General features: G+C 47.8%; 1 protein-coding gene across 2 annotated transcripts in view; it reads right to left on the bottom strand.

Moving 5' to 3' along the window:
• The window catches only part of LOC147119832 (uncharacterized), a 430,344-nt gene that overhangs the window by 301,783 nt on the left and 106,842 nt on the right, over positions 1-21,719 (bottom strand). Inside the window, exon 1 of one of the 2 annotated variants that reach the window (XM_085985278.1) lies at positions 6,894-7,249. The exons of the other annotated variant lie outside the window; for it this stretch is intronic. The gene's annotated coding sequence lies outside the window, so the exon portion shown is untranslated. Of the gene's footprint in view, positions 1-6,893; positions 7,250-21,719 lie in introns of those variants that run through there. 2 annotated transcript variants of the gene reach the window in all.

Genomic DNA, 21,719 nt, shown 5'->3' with positions numbered 1-21,719 from the left:
TGGAACTGTACATGGGAAATTCTAACCCTGGGACAGAACATGGGGATTCCAACCCTGGGACTGTACATGGGGATTCTAAACCTGGGACTGTACATGGGGATTCCAACCCTGGGACTGCACATGGGAATTCCAACCCTGGAACTGTATATGGGGATTCCAACTCTGGGTCTGTACATGGGGATTCCAAGCCTGGGACTGCACATGGGGAATCCAACCCTGGGACTGTACTTGGGGATTCCAACTCTGGGACTGTACATGGGGATTCCAACCCTGGGACTGTACATGGGGATTCTAACCCTGGGACTGTACATGGGGTTTCCAACCCTGGATCTGTACATGCGGATTCAAACCCTGGGACTGTACTTGGGAATTCCTACCCTGGGACTGTACATGGGGATTCCTACCCTGGGACTGTATATGGGGATTACAACGTTTGGACTGTACATGGGGAATTCCAGACCTGGGATTGTAGATGGGGATTCTAGCTCTTGGACTGTACATGGGGATTCTAACCTGGAACTGTACATGGGGATTCTAATCCTGGGCCTGTACATGGGGATTCCAACCCTGGGACTATACATGAGGTTTCCAACCCTGGGACTGTACATGGGGATTCCAGCCCTGGGACTGTACATGGGGATTCTAACCCTGGGTCTGTACATGAGGGTTCTAACCCTGGGTCTGTAGATGGGGATTCAAACCTGATATACCTATCAATTCATTCCATGAAAAGCGACGAGTTAAGATAGTAACTATAGGTTTTTATTGGCTAAATAACAGAGCCCACCCTCGTGCGTGATCCGTTACAACAAGGAAGAATACTAGCCAATCAGTCACCTTTATACCTGGGCAAGCAGGCGGAGCCATGGGTGGAGTCAGCTGAGGTATGCCTAGGTATAACAGCGTGCGCGGCAAGAGGTAACCTTGTGTAGTGATAACAACAGTGTACACAGTGATAACAACAGTGTAACGATAGTGAACGGTTGTGAGCGATAACAGTGGTTCACCACAAAACCTTGGGACTGTACATGGGGATTCCAACCCTGGGACTGTACATGGGGATTCCAACCCTGGGACTGTACATGGGGATTGTAACCCTGGGACAGTCAATGGGGATTCCGCACTGGGACTGTACCTGGGGATTCCAACCCTGGGACTGTACATGGAGATTCCAACTCTGGGAAAGTACATGGCAATTCCAACTCTGGGACTGTACATGGGGATTCTATCCCTGGGACTGTACATGGGGATTCCAACCCTGGGAATGTACATGGGGATAACAACCCTGGAACTGTACATGGGGATTCCAACCCTGGGACTATACATGAGGTTTCCAACCCTGGAACTGTACATGGGGATTCCAACCCTGGGACTATACATGAGGTTTCCAACCCTGGGACTGTACATGGGGATTCCAGCCCTGGGACTGTACATGGGGATTCTAACCCTGGGTCTGTACATGAGGATTCTAACCCTGGGTCTGTACATGAGGATTCCAACACTGGGACTGCACATGGGGATTCCAAACTGGGACTGTACATGGGGATTCTAACCCAGGGACTGTACATGGGGATTCCAACCCTGGGACTGTACATGGGGATTCCGACCCTGGGACTGTACATGGGGATTCCAAACCTGGGACTGTACATGGGGATTCTAACCTTGGGACTGTAGATGGGGATTCAAACCTGATATACCTATCAATTCATTCCATGAAAAGCGACGAGTTAAGATAGTAACTATAGGTTTTTATTGGCTAAATAACAGAGCCCACCCTCGTGGGTGATCCGTTCCAACAAGGAAGAATACTAGCCAATCAGTCACCTTTATACCTGGGCAAGCAGGCGGAGCCATGGGCGGAGTCAGCTGAGGTATGCCTAGGTATAACAGCGTGCGTGGCAAGAGGTAACCTTGTGTAGTGATAACAACAGTGTACACAGTGATAACAACAGTGTAACGATAGTGAACGGTTGTGAGCGATAACAGTGGTTTACCACAAAACCTTGGGACTGTACATGGGGATTCCAACCCTGGGACTGTACATGGGGATTCCAACCCTGGGACAGTCAATGGGGATTCCGCACTGGGACTGTACCTGGGGATTCCAACCCTGGGACTGTACATGGAGATTCCAACTCTGGGAAAGTACATGGCAATTCCAACTCTGGGACTGTACATGGGGATTCTATCCCTGGGACTGTACATGGGTTTTCCAACCCTGGGAATGTACATGGGGATAACAACCCTGGGACTGTACATGGGGACTCCAACTCTGGGACTGTACATGGGGACTCCAACTCTGGGACTGTACATGGGGATTCCAACCCTGGGACTGTACATCTGGAATCCAAACCTGGGACTGTACATGGGGATTCTAACCCAGGGACTATACATGGGGATTCCAACGTTTGGACTATACATGGGGAATTCCAGACCTGGGGGTGTACATGGTGATTCCAGCTCTTGGACTGGACATGGGGATTCTAACCTGGGCTGTACATGGGGATTCCAGCCCTGGGAATGTACATGGAGATTCTAAAGCGGAGAGTGTCCATGGGGATTCTAACCCAGGGACTGTACATGGGGATTCCAACCCTGGGACAGTACATGGTGATTCCAACCCTGGGACTGTACATGGGGATTCCAACCCTGGGACTGCACATGGGGATTCCAAACGTGGGACTGTATATGGGGATTCCAGCCCTGGGACTGTACATGGGGATTCTAACCCTGGGACTGTACATGGGGATTCCAAACATGGGACTGTATATGGGGATTCCAGCCCTGGGACTGTCCATGGGGATTCTAACCCTGGGACTGTACATGGGGATTCTAACCCTGGGACTGTACATGGGGATTCTAACCCTGGGACTGTACATGGGGATTCTAACCCTGGGACTGTACATGGGGATTCCAACCCTGGGACGGTACATGGGGATTCCAACCCTGGGAGTGTACATGGGGATTCCAACTCTGGGACTGTACATGGGGATTCTAAACCTGGGACTGTACATGGGGATTCTAACCCTGGGACTGTACATGGGGATTCTAACCCTGGGACTGTACATGGGGATTCCAACCCTGCGACTGTACATGGGGATTCTAACCCTGGGACTGTACATGGGGATTCCAACCCTGCGACTGTACATGGGGATTCCAACCCTGGGACTGTACAGGGGGATTCTAACACTGGGACTGTACATGGGGATTCCAACCCTGGGACTGTACAGGGGGATTCTAACACTGGGACTGAACATGGGGATTCCAACCATGGGACTGTACATGGGGATCCCAACCCTGGGACAGTACGTGGGGATTCTAACCTTGGGACTGTACATGGGTATTCTAATCCTGGGACTGTCAAAGGTGATTCCGCACTGGGACTGTACATGGTGATTCCAGCACTGGGACTGTACATGGGGATTCTAACGCTGGGATTGTACATGGGGATTCTAACCCTGGGACTGTACATGGGGATTCTAACCCTGGGATTATACATGGGGATTCTAACCCTGGGATTATCCATGGGGATTCCAAACCTGGGATTGTACATGGGGATTCTAACCCTGGGACTGTACATGGGGATTCTAATCCTCAGACTGTACATGCGGATTCCAACCCTGGAACTGCACATGCGGATTCAAACCCTGAGACTGTGCATGGAGATTCCAACCCTGGGACTGTACATGGGGATTCCTACCCTGGGACTGTACATGGGGATTCCAACGTTTGTACTGTAAATGGGGAATACCAGACCTGGACGTGTACATGGGGATTCCAGCTCTAGGACTGTACATGGGGAATCTAACCTGGGACTGTACATGGGGATTCTAACCTGGGACTGTACATGGGGATTCCAACCCTGGAACTGTACATGGGAAATTCCAACCCTGGGATTGTACATGGGGATTCGAACCCTGGGACTGTACATGGGGATTCTAACCCTGGGACTGTACATGGGGATTCCAACTCTGGGACTGTACATGGGGATTCCAACCCTGGGACTGTATGTGGGGATTCCAGCTCTTGGACTGTACATGAGGATTCTAACCTGGAACTACACATGGGGATTCTAATCTTGGGCCTGTACATGGGGATTCCAACCCTGGGATTGTACATGAGGTTTCCAACCCTGGGACAGTCAATGGGGATTCCGCACTGGGACTGTACCTGGGGATTCCAACCCTGGGACTGTACATGGAGATTCCAACTCTGGGAAAGTACATGGCAATTCCAACTCTGGGACTGTACATGGGGATTCTATCCCTGGGACTGTACATGGGGATTCCAACCCTGGGAATGTACATGGGGATTCCAACCCTGGGACTGTACATCTGGAATCCAAACCTGGGACTTTAGATGGGGATTCTAACCCTGGGACTGTATATGGGGATTCAAACACTGGGATTGTACATGGGGATTCTAACCCTGGGACTGTACGTGGGGATTCTAACCTTGGGACTGTACATGGGGATTCCAAACCTGCGACTGTACATGGGGATTATAACCTTGGGACTGTACATGGGGATTCCAACCCTGCGGCTGTACATGGGGATTCCAACCCTGGGACTGTACATGGGGATCCCAACCCTGAGACTGCACATGGGGATTCCGCACTGGGACTGTCCATGGGGATTCCAGCACTGGGACTGTACATGGGGATTCTAACTCTGGGAATGTACATGGGGATTCTAACGCTGGGATTGTACATGGGGATTCTAAACCTGGGACTGTACATGGGGATTCTAACCCTGGGATAAAACATGGGGATTCTAACCCTGGGACTGAACATGGGGATTCCAACCCTGGGACTGTACATGCGGATTCAAACCCTGGGACTGTCCATGGGAATTCCAACCCTGGGACTGTAAATGGGGAATCTAAGCCTCGGACTGTACATGGGGATTCTAACCCAGGGACTATACATGGGGATTCCAACGTTTGGACTGTACATGGGGAATTCCAGACCTGGGAGTGTACATGGTGATTCCAGCACTTGGACTGTACATGGGGATTCTAACCTGGGACTGTACATGGGGATTCCAGCCCTGGGAATGTACATGGAGATTCTAAAGCAGAGACTGTCCATTGGGATTCTAACCCAGGGACTGTACATGGGGATTCCAACCCTGGGACAGTACATGGTGAGTCCAACCCTGGGACTGTACATGTGGATTCAAACCCTGGGACTGTACTTGGGAATTCCGACCCTGGGACTGTACATGGGGATTCCTACCCTGGGACTGTATGTGGGGATTCCAACTTTTGGACTGTACATGAGGATTCTAACCTGGAACTGTACATGGGGATTCTAATCCTGGGCCTGTACATGGGGATTCCAACCCTGGGACTGTACATGAGGTTTCCAACCCTGGGACTGTACATGGGGATTCCAGCCATGGGACTGTACATGGGGATTCTAACCCTGGGTCTGTACATGGGGATTCTAACCCTGGAACTGTACATGGGGATTCCAACACTGGGACTGTACATGGGGATTCCAAACCTGGGACTGCACATGGGGATTCCAACCCTGGGATAGTACATGGGGATCTAACCCTGGGACTGTACCTGGGGATTCCAACCCTGGGACTGTACATGGGGATTCCAACTCTGGGATAGTACATGGGGATTCCAACCCTGGGACTGTACATGGGTATTCTAACCCTGGGACTGTCAATGGGGATTCCGCACTGGGACTGTACATGGGGATTCCAGCACTGGGACTGTACATGGGGATTCTAACCCTGGGAATGTACATGGGGATTCTAAAGCTGGGATTGTACATGGGGATTCTAACCCTGGGACTGTACATGGGGATTCTAACCCTGGGATTATACATGGGGATTCCAAACCTGTGACTGTACATGGGGATTCCAGCCCTGTGACTGTACATGGGGATTCCAGCCCTGGGATTGTTCATGGGGATTCTAACCCTTGGACTGTACATGGGGATTCCAACCCTGGAACTGTACATGCGGATTCCTACCGTGGGACTGTACATGGGGATTCCAATGTTTGTACTATACATGGGGAATACCAGGCCTGGAAGTGTACATGGGGATTCCAGCTCTTGGACTGTACATGGGGAATCTAACCTTGGACTGTCAATGGGATTCCGCACTGGGAATGTACATGGGGATTCCAGCACTGGGACTATACATGGGGATTCTAACCCAGGGATTGTACATGGGGATTCTAACCCAGGGATTGTGCATGGAGATTCCAACCCTGGGACTGTACATGGGGAATTCCAGACCTGGGAGTGTACATGGGGATTCCAGCTCTTGGACTGTACATAGGAATTCCAACCTGGGAATGTACATGGGGATTCTAACGCTGGGATTGTACCTGGGGATTCTAACCCTGGGACTGTACATGGGGATTCTAACCCTGGGATTGTACATGGGGATTCTAACCCAGGGACTGGACATGGGGATTCCAACCCAGGGACAGTACATGGGGATTCTAACCCTGGGACTGTACATGGGGATTCTAACCCTGAGACTGTACATGGGGATTCTAACCCTGGTGTTGACTTTGGCTCAGTTCAGTTGTACACTCACTGGTTACCCTCCCTCTCCTCTCCTGAAGGTGCTGAATCTGGCTGGGTTCAGTTGTGCACTCACTGGTTCCCCTCCCTCTCCTCCCCTGAAGGTGCTGAATCTGGCTGGGTTCAGTGCCACTCACTGGGACCATGAAGCCCCGCCCACTAGTGGTTCCTTTTTTCCAGTTCTGACGAAAGGTCATCGACCTGAAACGTTCACTCTGTTTCTCTCTTCACAGATGCTGCCTGACCTGCTGAGTATCTCCAACATCTTGCTTTTTATTCCTTTACCAAGATGGCTGCGCATGCGCAGTATCAAGCAAGATGGCGACGCACAAACCCTCACCTGTCCTTTCCAAAGATGGCGGCCTTTAACTACGGCCTTTTCCTGGGGAAAAGCCTGCGAGCTGGAAACGCGGAACCTGTAAGTTCTGATTTAGGGCTTGCGGCCTACACCAGATGCTTATGAAATCCACCCGCTGGGTGCATTGCCTTCCTACGCCCCGCTGATTCGTAATCAGCGTAAAATCCTATCTGCAGCTTTTGTTCGCTGGTCGCATTCGCCCTCCCGGATCACAATGACATTGCGCATGTTCCAAATAGAGGGGGTGGGGCGGCGGCGCTGCGGTTGCGCACTGGGCTCCTCTTGTGTGAATGGGGCACATTCTCCCCCGCAGAACATTCTGGGGAACAACCCCGCCATTGAAAGCCCCAATGAGAAAATGGGGAATGTGTTTCTGTGAACCCAATGAGAGAAAATTCATCAATAATTCACACAGAAACCCAAGTGCACGGGCACTCTGCCATGGTTCTGTCCTGGATGTGATTAATAATTGTATCCAAACCCCTGCAGTCACATGTGAACTCACTGGAGTCTCAGCAGGTGGGGTGAATTTCTTCCCACACACAGGATATTGAAACAACCTCTCTCCAGTATCAATGCGCTGATCGTGCATCAACTGCTTTGAACTTGAAAAGCTTTTCACAGAATCTAAAGTGCAGATAGAGGCCATTTCGGCCCATCGAGCCTGCACCGACACACATCCCATCCCACCCCATCCCCGCAACCCCACGTATTTAATCCCCTAACACTAAGGGTCAATTTATCACAGCCAAATCAACCTCACCTGCACATCTTTGGACTTCTGACAGTCAGAGTATTTAAAGCAACAGTTCTCAGTGTGGACACTCTGGAGTGTCAACAGTTGGAACCTTCGAGTGAATCCCTTCCCACACTTGAAGTATTTGAACTGACTTTCGCGGGCTGTCCTTGCACAGGCTGGTGTCGGGAACAGTGAGAGTGGAGACTCGGTGAGTATTTGAACTCACTTTCGCAGGCTCTCCTTGCAGAGGCTGGTGTCGGGAACAGTGAGAGCGGAGACCCAGTGAGTATTTAAGCTCACTTTCGTGAGCTTTCCTTGCAGAGGCTTACCAATCTCAGACCTCCGAGAGTGGGAGAGAGAAGTAAAAAGCAATTGAAGTGTGACATCACCAGAAAGCAGGTAAGTGATTGGTTGGTGAGTATTTCTCTCTTTCTCGTTTTTTCCAAACTTAAAGTTTGTGCTCTATAGTTTCTAGGGTCTCTGTTGTGTAGCGGGGACTGCTGGAAAACAAGGGCCCTTGAGAATATCATTTAACTGTAGTGTAATAGGTGGGATTAATTTAATTTAATTTAATTTGAATTCATTAAAGGGTAAGTCATGGCAGCACAGCTCGCAGCCGTGGTATGCTGCTCCTGTGCTATGTGGGAAATCAGGGACACTTCCTGTGTCCCGGACGACCATGTGGGCAGGAAGTTATCCAGCTGCAGCTACTGGCAGACAGCATTGCGGTGTTGGAGCTGCGAATGGATACATACTGGAGCATACGCGATGCTGAGGACATTGTGGATATCACGTTTAATCAGTTGGTCACACCGCAGGTAAAGGCTGCACAGGCAAGAACGGACTGGGTGACCGCCAGGCAGAGTAGTAGGCACAGGCAGGTAGTGCAGGGGTCCCCTGTGACCATTCCCCTCTCAAACAGATATACCACTTTGGAAATTGTTGAGGGAGATGGCGTATTGGGGGAAGGCAGCAGCAGCCAACTACCTGGCACCATGGATGGTTCTGCTGCACAGGATGGGAGGAAAAATAGTGGGAGAGCTATAGTGATAAGGGATTCTATTGTAAGTGGAATAGATAGGCATTTCTGCGGCCACAAACGAGACTCCAGGGTGGTATATTGCCTCGCTGGTGCAAGGGTCAAGGATGTCTCGGAGCAGCTACAGAGCATTTTGGAATGGGAGGGTGAACAGCCAGTTGTCGTGGTGCATATAGGTACCAACGCATAGGTAAAAACCAGGATGACATCCAAAAAGCTGAATATAGGGAGTTATGAGGTAAATTAAACAATAGGACCTCAAAGATAGTAATCTCAGGATTGCTACCAGTGCCATGTGCTAGTCAGAGTAGAAATAGAAGGACATTTCAGCTGAATACATGGCCAGAGGAATGGTGCAAGGGGGAGGGATTCAAATTCCTGGAACATTGGAACCGTTTCTGGGGGAGGTGGGACCAGTACAAAACGGATGGTTTGCACCTGGGCAGGGCTGCGACCGATGTCCTAGGGGGAGTGTTTGCTAGTGATTTGGGGGAGGGTTTAAACTAAAATGGCAGGGGGTTGGGAACCTGTGCAGGGAGACAGAGGAAAGGGAAACAAGGATAGAAGCAAATGACAGGAAGGAGAAAAGCAAAAGTGGCAGTCAGAGAAATCAAGGGTTTAAATCAAGTATGGCCACAGTAAACAATAATTCTAAAAGGTCTAAGAGTGTTAAAAAAACCAGCCTGAAGGCTTTGTGCCTTAATGCGAAGAGCATTCATAATAAGGTGGATGAATTAGCTGCGCAAATAGATGTAAACGAATATGATATGATTGGGATTACGGAAACATGGCTCCATGGTGACCAAGGCTGGGAAGTCAATATCGAGGGGTATTCAATATTCAGGAAAGTCAGGCAAAAAGGAAAAGGAGGTGGTGTAGCATTGCTGGTTAAAGAGGAGATTAACACAATTGTAAGGAAGGATATTAGCTCTGATGATGTGGAATCTGTATGGGAAGAGCTGAGAAATACCAAGGGGCAGAAAACGTTAGTGGGAGTTGTATACAGACCCCCAAACAGTAATGTGGAGGTTGGGGATGGCATTAAATGGGAAATTAGAGATGCGTGCAATAAGGGCACAGCAGTTATCATGGGTGACTTTAATCCACATATAGATTGGGCTAACCTAATTAGTAACAATACTGTGGAGGAGGAATTCCAGGAGTGTATACGGGATAGTTTCCTGGACCAATATGTCGAGGAACCAACTAGAGATCAGACCATCTTAGACTGGGTATTATGTAATGAGAAAAGAATAATTAGCAATCTTGTTGTGCGAGGCCCTTTGGGACGGAGCGATCATAATATGATAGAATTCTTCATTAAGATGGAGAATGAAGTATTTGACTCAGAGACTAGGGTCCTGAATTTAAATAAAGGAAACTACGATAGTATGAGGCATGAGTTGGGTAGGATTGATTGGGGAATGTTACTCAAAGGGTTGCCGGTGGATAGGCAATGGCAAACATTTAAAGATCAAATGGATGAACTACAGAATTTGTTCATCCCAGTTTGGCATAAAAATAAAACAAAAAAGGGTGACTCAACCGTGGCTAACAAGGGAAATTGGGGATAGCATAAGATCCAAGGAGAGGACATATAAATTGGCCAGAAAAAGCAGCAAACCTGAGGATTGGGAGCAGTTTAAGATTCAGCAAAGGAGAACAAAGAGATTAATTAAGACGGGGAATGTAGAGTATGAGAGTAAGCTTGCAGGGAACATACAAACTGATGTAAAAGATTTTATAGATATGTGAAGAGAAAAAGATTGGTGAAGTCAAGCTTAGGTCCATTGCAGTCAGAATCAGGGGAATTTGTAATGGGGAACAAAGAAATGGCAGACCAATTAAATACATACTTTGGTTCTGTCTTCACAAAGGAGGACACAAATAACCACCCAGAGATGTCGGGGAACATAAGGTCTAATGAGAGGGAGGAACTGAATGAAATCAATATTTGTAGGAAAATGGTGTTAAGGAAATTGACAGGATTGAAGGCTGATAAATCCCAAGGGCCTGATAATCTACATCCATGGTACTTAATGAAGTGGCCCTAGAAATAGTAGATGCATTGCTGGTCATCTTCCAAAATTCTATAGACTCTGGAACAGTTCCCATGGATTGGAGGGTAGCTAATGTTACCACACTGTTAAAAAAAGGTGGTAGAGTGAAAATGGGGAATTATAGACCGGTAAGCCTGACATCGGTATTGGAGAAAATTCTAGAGTCCATTATAAAAGATGTAATAGCAGAGCACTTGGAAAGCAGTGACAGGATCGGACAAAGTCAACATGGATTTACAAAGGTAAATCGTGCTTGACTAATCTACTGGAATTTTTTGAGGATGTAACTGGTAGAAGAGATAAGGGAGAACCAGTGGGTGTGGTGTATTTGGACTTTCAGAAGGCATTCGATAAGGTCCCGCATAAGAGATTAGCGTGTAAAGTTAAGACACATGGGATTGGGGGCAAGGTACTGACTTGGATAGAGAACTGGTTGGCAGACAGGAATCAAAGAGTTGGAATAAATGGTTCTTTTTCCGAGTGGCAGGCAGTGACTAGTGGGGACCGCAGGGATCGGTCCTAGGACCCCAGCTATTCACAATATATATTAATGATCTAGACGAGGGAACTGGATGTAATATCTCCAAGTTTGCAGATGACAGAAAGCTGGGTGGGCGTGTGTGCTGTGAGGAGGATGCTGAGAATCTCCAGTATGATTTGGACAGGTTGGGTGATTGGGCAGATGCATGCCAGATGCAGTATAATGTGGATAAATGCGAGGTTATCCACTTTGGTGGCAAAAACAGGAAGGCAGATTATTATCTGAACGGCAATAGATTGGGAGAAGGGGAAGTGCAACAAGACCTGGGTGTCCTTGTGCACCAGTCGCTGAAGGTAAGCATGTAGGTACAGCAGGCGGTTAAGAAGGCAAATGGTATGTTGGCCTTCATTGCAAGATGGTTCGAGTACAGGAACAAGGATGTCTTGCTGCAGTTGTACAGGGCCTTGGTGAGACCACACCGCCAGTATTGCGTGCAGTTTTGGTCATCTTATCTGAGGAAGGATGTTCTTGCCATGGAGGGAGTGCAGCAAAGATTCCCCAGAATGATAACTGGGATGGCAGGAATGACATATGAGGAGAGATTGGCTCGTTTGGGCTTATACTCACTGGAGTTTGGAAGAATGAGAGGGGAATCTCATTGAAACTTATAACATTCTAACAGGACTAGACAGACTAGATGCAGGAAGGTTGTTCCCAATGATTGTGGATTCCAGAACCAGGGGTCACAGTCTAAAGATAAGGGGTAAGCCATTTAGCACAGAGATGAGGAGGAATTTCTTCACCCAGAGAGTGGTGAACCTGTGGAATTCTCTACCACAGAAGGCAGTTGAGGCCAATTCATTAAATATATTCAAGAAGGAGTCAGATATATTTCTTAAGGCTAAAGGGATCAAGGGTTATGGGGAGAAGGCAGGGACAGGCTACTGAGTTTGGATGATCAGCCATGATCTCATTGAATGGCGGAGCAGGCTCAAGGGGCCAAATGACCTACTCCTGCTCCTATCTTCTATGTTTATGTTTAAACGGTCTCTCTCTGGTGTGACTGTGCTAGAGTGCCAGTAAATGGGATGGCCGATTAAATCATTTTGCACATTTGGAGCAGTGAATGGATTCTCCCCTTTATGAACATGTTAGCGTGGGAATAGATGAGATGAGTGAGTGAATCTCTTTCCACACTCAGCTGGTGAACAGCCTCTCCCCGGTGTGACTGTTTCGATGACTTTGCACCTCAGATGGGCTACTGAATCCATTCCCACATTCCCCACATTTACACTGTTGATTCAGCTGGGCGCACGAGTCTCACAGACTAGACAATTTGTTAAAAGTGGATCCAGGCACAGAACATGTGCCCTGTTTCTCCCCGCTGTATCCAAAGGCCGATGATATTCAGATCCTGATAATCCGATGAATCTGTCAGATCTTGACGCAATGTTTGGATTCAGTTTCCATCTGCAGATCCTCCCCTTCTAATACCCTCATATGCTGTTTACAACAGGATAAACCGTCAGAACAGACAAATCTAGTGTCTATACAACATCCTTTTCCCTCCTGTCCCTCCTAAGCTGTAAATTCCCCATTATACTCACTCTCCCTTCATCCTTACTGTCTAAAAACAACATTCATTACATCATCTGGGATTTTGTGTCTCCCCTTCTCTCCAGAAGGAACTGAATCTGGCTGGGTGCAATTAGTTAACCTCTATATTTTGGTAGGAAGAACGAGGAGAGGCAATATAAACTAAAGGGTACAATTCTATAGGGGGTGCCTGAACAGAGAGACCTGGGGGTTTATGTGTACAAATTATTGAAGGTGTCAGGGCAGGTTGAAAAAGCGTTTGAAAAGCATACGGGATCCTGGGCTTCATAAATAGAGGCATAGAGTTCAAAAGCAAGGAAGTTATGATGAACTTTTATAAAACACTGGTCCGACCTCTCTGGAGTTTAGAATAATGAGAGGTGATCTCATTGAAACGTACAAGATTCTGAAGGGGATTGACAAGGTAGATGCTGAGAGGTTATTTCCCCTGGCTGGTGTGTCTAGAACTTGGGGGCACAGTCTCAGGATAAGGGTTAGGCCATTTAAGACCGAGATGAGGAAGAATTTCTTCACTGAGAGGGTTGTGAATCTTTGGAATTCTCTGCCCCAGAGGGCTGTGAATGCTGAATCTTTGAGTATATTTAAGGCTGAGGTAGATAGATTTTTGGACTCTAGGGAAATCAAGGGATATGGAAATCCAGCGGGAAAGTGGAGTTGAGGTCGATGATCAGCCATGATCTTATGGAATGGTGGAGCAGGCTTGAGGGGCCGTATGGCCTACTCCTGCTCCTATTTCTTATGTTCTTATGAACTCAATTGCATTGAGTTTAAGCAGACTTTGCTAAGTGGCAGAAAAAGTCTTTTAAGTGCATTTACTGAATTTTAGTGAGTAAAAAAGTGAATTATTTGAAGTAAGTTAAATTTTTTAGAGTAAATTAAGCTGTTGGGGAGTTGAAACCGGAAGTAGAATCCGGGTATAAAAAGGGGCGGGCTTAGAGCTGCAGGCTGAGTGCAATCGCATTGAGTTTAAGCAGACTTTGCTAAGTGGCAGATTTCAGGCAAGTGGGAGGTGAGGGGGTGCTTGTTGCTCTGTTTTGCGTCCCTCTCTCAGGCTAATCCAACACTGCGGACGTGGAGCAGTGAGACAATTCAACCGGATAGGTCCCCCAGACAGCTTCCACGAGGGAGGTTGGTGATCAGCTGGTTGGTAGGTTCACTTCCTTCTCTTATATACCTTTAAGTTGGTAAGTCCTATTAAATAGTAGTGTAATATTATCATCTATATCGGGGCAGAGGGTCTTCATAACTAATAATAAGAAATGTAATTAATTACACAGATATGGGTGAACAGGTGATGTGTCACTGTTGCGAAATGTGGGAGCTGGTGGACCCCATTGAGGCTCACAGTGATTAAATTTGCGATAAGTATTTGCTGCTAGAGGAACTCAAGCTCCATGTTAAAGAGCTTGAGACCGACCTTCAGACACTGCGACACATCAGGGAGGGGGAGAAGTTCCTGGACTCTGTTTCAGGAGGTGGTCACACCTATGAAATTAATTACTGCAGATGTAGTCCGTGGTCAGGGACAGGATGGTGTGATTACGAGTGAGGAAGGTACAGGGATCCAGGATGTAGTGTTGAAGGAGCCGCAGCCCTTGCTCTTGTCAAGCAAGATTGAGGTTCTTACTCCCTGTGTGGGCAGGAGCGGGGACTCCAGGGTGGATGAGCAACCTGGCCACAGCACCGTGGTGCAGGGGGCCATTCAAGTGGAGGGAGTAAAAAGAAATGTTGTAGTGGTAGGGGATAGTATCATTAGGGGGATAGATAGGGTTCTCTGCAGTCAAGAGCGGGAGTCCCGAAGGCTGTGTTGCCTGCACGGTGCCAGGGTTAAGGACATCTCTTCTGGGCTGGAAAGAAACTTGGAGTGGGAGGGGGAGGATCCAGTTGTCGTGGTCCATGTTGGTACAAACGACGTAGATAGGACAAGGAAGAAGTTTCTGTTAAAGGAGTATGAGCAGCTAGGGGTCAAATTAAAAAACAGAACCTCAAGGTTAATAATCTCTGGGTTATTACCTGAGCCACGAGCGAATTTGGCTAGGATAAATAAAATTAAAGAGTTAAATGCGTGGCTCAAAGACTGGTGTGGGAGAAATGGGTTTTGCTTCTTGGGACACTGGCACCAGTACTGGGACAGGAGGGAGCTGTTCCATTGGGCCGGACTCCACTTGGCCAGTGCTGGGACTAGAGTCCTGGTGAATCATATAGCTAGGGCTGTAGAGAGGGCTTTAAACTAATTAGTGGGGGGGAGGTTCCTAGAGAGCAAATAACAGAAATGACAACGGAGAAGGTCATAGACTTATTTAGCAGTGGGGGAATTAAAAAACAGAATGTGTCAGGAAGGGACAGAAGGTATGGAGTAAAAGGTAAAGTAGTAAAAGGGGACAAAACAGGAATTAAGTGTCACAAAACATATTTGAAAGTTCTTTATCTGAATGCACAAAGCATTCGTAACAAAATGAATGAGTTAACGGCACAAATAACTACATATGGGTATGATCTTGTGGCCATTACAGAAACATGGCTGCAGGGTGAACATGACTGGGAATTAAACATACCAGGTTATTTAACAATCAGGAAGGACAGGCAGGAAGGGAGGGGAGGTGGGGTGGCGATGTTAATAAAGGAAGGAAACACTACAATACAGAGAAATGATATTGGGTCAAAGGAGCAGGATAGTGAAACAGCTTGGGTAGAGATAAGGAATAATAAGGGGAAAAAAACACTAGTGGGTGTAGTCTATAGGCCTCCGAACAGTTGCAACTCTGTTGGATGGAGTATTAATCAGGAAATAGTTGAGGCTTGTAATAAGGGAACAGCTATAATTATGGGGGATTTTACCTATTATATTAACTGGACAAATCAAATTGGGCAGAGCAGCCTTGAGGATGAGTTCATTGAGTGTATTAGGGATGGGTTTCTTGAGCAGTATGTAACTGAATCGACCAGGGGGCAAGCAACCTTAGATTTGGTCCTGTGTAATGAGACAGGATTAATTAAAAATGTCCTAATAAAGGATCCTCTTGGAATGAGTGACCATAACATGGTTGAATTCCATATTCAAGTAAAGGGTGAGAAGGTTGGATCTCAAACAAGCATGCTGAGCTTGAATAAAGGAGACTATGAAGATATGAGAGCGGAATTGATTAGAGTGGACTGGGAAAATAGATTAAAGCATAAGACGGTACATGATCAGTGGTGTACATTTAAGGAGTTATTTTAAAGCTTCCAAAAAATATATATTCCACTGAGGAAAAAAGGGTGTAAAGGAAAAGATAGCCATCCGTGGCTAAGTAAAGTAATTAAGGATAGTATCCGACTAAAAACAAGGGCATATAAGGTAGCCAAATCTAGTGGGAGGATAGAAGATTGGGAAGTCTTTAAAAGATAGCAAAAAATAACAAAAAGATTGATTAAGAAAGGGAAGATAGATTATGAAAGTAAATTAGCAAAAAATATAAAAACGGATAGCAATAGTTTCTATAGTTAAAGAAAAAGGGTGGCTAAAGTAAATGTTGGTCCCTTAGAGGATGAGACTGGGAAATTAATGCTGGGAAACATGGAGATGGCAAAAACGCTGAACAAATATTTTGTATCAGTCTTTACGGTAGAGGACACTAAGAATATCCCAACACTGGACAAACAGGGGGCTCTAGGGGGAGAGGAGCTAAATACGATTAAAATCACTAAGGAAGTGGTACTTGGTAAAATAATGGGACTTAAGCTGGATAAATCCCCTGGACCTGATGGCTTACATCCTAGGGTCTGGAGGGAAGTGACGGTAGGGATTGTGGATGCATTGGTAATAATTTTCCAAAACTCCCTGGACTCAGCAAAGGTCCCGGCAGATTGGAAAACTGCTAATGTAACACCCTTATTTAAAAAGGGTAGTAGGCAGAAGGCTGGAAACTATAGACCTGTTAGCCTAACATCTGTGATTGGTAAAATGTTAGAGTCCATTATTAAGGAGACAGTAACGGGACATTTGGATAAACATAATTTAATAGGACAAACTCAGCATGGTTTCAGGATGGGGAAGTCATGTTTGACAAATTTGCTTGAGGTCTTTGAGGAAGTAACATACAGGGTGGATAAAGGAGAACCAGTGGACGTAGTGTATTTAGACTTCCAAAAGGCATTTGACAAGGTGCCACACAAAAGATTATTGCTCAAGATAAAAAATCATGGGATTGGGGGTAATATTCTGGCGTGGGTTGAGCATTGGCTCTCTAACAGAAAGCAGAGAGTTGGGATAAATGGTTCATTCTCAGACTGGCAATCAGTAACTAGTGGTGTTCCGCAGGGGTCAGTGCTGGGTCCCCAACTCTTTACAATCCATATTAACGATTTGGAGGAAGGGACTGAGTGTAACATATCAAAGTTTGCAGATGATACAAAGATGGGAGGGAAAGTAGTGAGTGAGGAGGACATAAAAAACCTGCAAAGTGACATAGACAGGCTAAGTAAGTGGGCAGAGATTTGGCAGATGGAATACAATACTGGAAAGTGTGAGGTTATGCACTTTGGCAGGAAAAATCATAGAGCAAGTTATTATCTTAATGGCAAGAAACTGGAAAGTACTGTAGTACAAAGGGATCTGGGGGTCCTGGTGCATGAAACTCAAAAAGTTAGTATGCAGGTGCAGCAAGTGATCAAGAAGGCCAATGGAATGTTGGCTTTTATTGCTAAGGGGATAGAATATAAAAACAGGGAGGTATTGCTGCAGTTATACAAGGTATTGGTTAGACCGCACCTGGAATACTGCATATAGTTTTGGTGTCCATACTTAAGAAAGGACATACTTGCTCTCGAGTCAGCACAAAGAAGGTTCACTCGGTTAATCCCGGGGATGAGGGGGTGGTCATACGAGGAGAGGTTGAGTCGATTGGGACTCTACTCATTGGAGTTCAGAAGAATGAGAGGCGATCTTATTGAAACATATAAGATTGTGAAGGGGCTTGATCGGGTGGATGCGGTGAGGATGTTCCCAATGATGGGTGAAACTAGAGCTAGGGGGCATAGTCTTAAAATAAGGGGCTGCTCTTTCAAAACTGAGATGAGGAGAAACTTCTTCACTCAGAGGGTGGTAGGTTTGTGGAATTTGCTGCCCCAGAAAGCTGTGGAAGCTACATCATTAAATAAATTTAAAACAGAAATAGATAGTTTCCTAGAAGTAAAGGGAATTAAGGGTTACGGGGAGCGGGCAGGAAATTGGACATGAGTCTAGGTTCGGAATGGTCATGGCCCTGTGGGTAGTGGAGTGGGCCCAGGGGCCGTGTAGCCTGGTTCTGCTCCTACTGTGTTCTAATTCTGTGTTAGATTTCAGGAGATGGTTATATTCCTGTTCCTGGCTGGGGTGGAGATCGCCTTTACAGAAGGTAAGTACTGTAGAAAATATAGGGACAGAGTGATCTCCTGGAAGAGTTTCGATCGCCTAGATGGGTCGGAGAGGAATTTCCCAGATTTTTTCTCCCAAATTGGCCATTGGGTTTTTTATCTGTTTTTTCGCCTCTCCCGGGAGATCACATGGGTTTGGGTGGGATGGAGAGTGATAGAAGATTTGAGGTTAGGATCCGATCAGCCATGACCTTATTGAATGGTGGAGCAGGCTCGAGGGGCCGATTGGCCTACTCCTGCTCCTATTTCTTATGTTCTTATTGTGTCCAATTCTGGGCACCACACTTTAGGGAGGATGTGAAGGCCTTCGAGATGCTGTGGAAAAGATTTGTTCCAAAAAAAATGGTTCCAGGGATGAGGGACTTCAGTTACATGGCTAGACTAGAGAAGCTGGGGTTGTTCTCCTTGGAGCAGAGAAGGTTGAGAGGAGATTTGATAGAGGTGTTCAAAATCATGAGGGGTCTAGACGGAATAGATAGAGAGAAGCTGTTCCCATTGGTGGAATGGTCGAGAACCAGAGGACACAGATTTAAGGTGATTGGCAGATGAACCAAAGGCGACACGAGGAAAAACTTTTTTACACAGCGAGTGGTTAGGAACTGGAATTGACTGCCTGAAAGGGTGGTGGAGGCAGATTCAACTGTGGCTTTCAAAAGGGAATTGGATAAGTACCTGAAGGAGAAATGTTGGCAGGGCTACGAGGAAAGGGCGGGGGGGGTGGTGGGGGGGACTCGCTGAAGGGCTCTTGCAGAGAGCCAGCACGGGCTCGATGGGCCTCCTGCTGTGCTCTAACGAGTCTATGATTCAATGATTCTAGAGCCTCACCATCAGCCGACTCAGTGAGTGTCAGCAGTGACAGCAGTCCAATCCTGCCCTCAATGGACATCCATACACTTCCCAGTTGATGTCACTGGATCTCCATTAAGAGCAGGGGCAGTGGCTGATTCTTACTCTTAGTTAGCCCAGTGGTACTGAGGATAATTATAGCCCCTGAACTGCTGCCTTGTCAGAGATCAACTAACAGCCCAGACCAAGGATTGAACTTGGTACCTTCCTAGTCAGTAGCGCGGGTGTTTTAAAGTGGAAGGGGGAGGGGGAGAACAGAATATTTAGAAAGAACTAACACTCCACCTTTAAACAAAACCTTCATTACACTGCAAAATTCTGAAGACTTTCAACATTAAACAAGCAAGTCAAATGGATCATCAAAAACAGTTAGACATTTTAGAGAGACTCAAGTCACTGAAGCAGACAGGTTTACAATCACTGCACAGTACAGAAGGGAGCGACTGTTAATGGAAGCTCTGTGAGAGAAGTCTGCTGACACTCCAAGATAAACGGGACTGTCCCTTTAACTATTAATAGACAGAGAAAGGGGAGTACCTGTCCCTTTAAATATCTGCCCCATTCCCCCAGGCAGTGGGAGGAGGAACAGCGCGCGGTCTCTTTATATCCTGAATCAGCGGGAACCCGCTCTGTGTGGGGGCGGGGCCTGGGGAACCACCTGTGTGGGGGCGGGGCCTGGGGAACCTGCTCTGTGGGGGCAGGGCCTGGGGAACCCCCTCTGTGTGGGGGCGGGACCTGGGGAACCCAATCTGTGTAGGGGTGGGGCCTGGGGAACACCCTGTGTGGGGGCGGGGCCTGGGGAACCCGCTCTGTATGGGGCGGGGCCTGGGGAACCCCCTCTGTGGGGGCGGGGCCTGACGAAACCACTCTGTGTGGGGGCGGAGCCTGGGGAACACGCTCTGTGTGGGGGCGGGGCCTGGGGAACCCGCCGTGTGTGGGGGCGGGGCCTGGTAAACCCGCGCTGTGTGGGGGTGGGGCCTGGGGAACTCACTGTGTGTGGGGGCGGGGCCTGGGGACCCCCCTGTGTGGGGGCAAGTCCTGGGGAAACCGCTCTGTGTAGGAGCGGGGCCTGGGGAACCAGCTCTGTGTGGGGGCGGGGCCTGGGGAACCCCCTGTGTGGGGGCAAGTCCTGGGGAAACCACTCTATGGGAGCGGGGCCTGGGGAACCCGCTCTGTGTGGGGGCGGAGCCTGGGGAACCCGCTCTGTGTGGGGGCGGAGCCTGGGGTACCCGCTCTGTGTGGGGGCGGGGCCTGGGGAACCCGCTCTGTGTGGGGGCGGGGCCTGGGGAACACCCTGTGTGGGGGCGAGTCCTGGGGAATCCACTCTGTGTGGGAGCGGGGCCTGGGGAACCAACTCTGTGTGGGGGCGGGGCCTGGGGAACCAGCTCTGTGTGGGGGCGGGGCCTGGGGAACCCCCTTTGTGGGGGCGAGTTCTGGGGAGACCACTCTGTGTGGGAGCGGGGCCTGGGGAACCTGCTCTGTGTGGGGGCGGGGCCTGGGGAACCCCCTGTGTGGGAGCGAGTCCTGGGGAAACCGCTCTGTGTGGGGTCAGGGCCTGGGGAACCTGCTCTGTGTGGGGGCGGGGCCTCGGGAACCCGCTCTGCGAAGGGACCACTTCCATTGAGACACAAGATTCCGGGACAACTTACATTGAGACACCAAATCCAACTACCACTTATACTGACACCAAATCCAGGGAGCACTTGCTCTGAGAGACCAAATCCAGGGACCACTTAAAATGTGAATCAGAAAGCCTCAGTGTAGGGAATGGTCATGGAGGTGAAATCAGCTCCAGTGAGGGTGAAAGGTGTGTAATGGATGAAGATATGATGGTGGAATCAGATGGCGACTGGTGGGACCTGGTGACAGGTTATTGTCACAAGCCTTTTTCAGGCAGACCGATGATTGGATGTAATCAGAACAATACCTGGATCCACCTTTTCCTGTCCAAAGTCTAATGACCATGATGTATTTTTTTGTGGCAAATGTAGAGATGGGAAAGAAGGGAGGAAATCAGGATTGGGCTAAAAAGAAGATTCCTTGAATGAATAATTCATGAGGCTGTTTTCTGACTCATATGCATGAGGTTAAAACACCATGAAATGAAAGAGAACATGTCTAGTGACACTAGCATTGTCAATAGTGGTTTCTATCCCTAATCACTGTTCTTATGTTCATTAATAAATAGACATTCTTATTATGAACACAGCTAGCTTTTGCTAGCTACTTTTATTGAGCACATGTGGACTAGGTACAGTATCTGTAGAGGCTTCCATCTTGACTGCTGCCTTGTGGGTAGCCTAGTGCCTCATGGGTAATGTAGTCCCAATACCCATACAGCTGGGTAGTGCAGTCTTATACATACAGCTATATACAGCTCTACGGCTCCACCTAGTGTCCACTATAGAATGACATGTTATTGATCATTACATCCCCCTTTCTTTGAGGTTTAGCAAAATCAATATCAATCAACTTTCAAGAAAACAATAAAGATAATATCAGTAACACTTTTGTTAGTGCTCCATAAACATAAACATTTTCAAAACAGTCAACACATTTTCAAAGCTTTACATTGTACTCAAAGTCTATCAAGCTTTTTTACTTCACGTGTGGATCTTCTCAACATGGGTAA

The sequence above is a fragment of the Somniosus microcephalus genome, chromosome 4 (assembly GCF_052327205.1).
Source record: "Somniosus microcephalus isolate GS21.2 chromosome 4, FLI_Smic_1.0, whole genome shotgun sequence".
Lineage (NCBI taxonomy): Eukaryota > Metazoa > Chordata > Chondrichthyes > Squaliformes > Somniosidae > Somniosus > Somniosus microcephalus.
The sequence above is the reverse complement of the archived record's forward strand: the minus strand, read 5'-3'. Positions and strand labels throughout refer to the sequence as shown.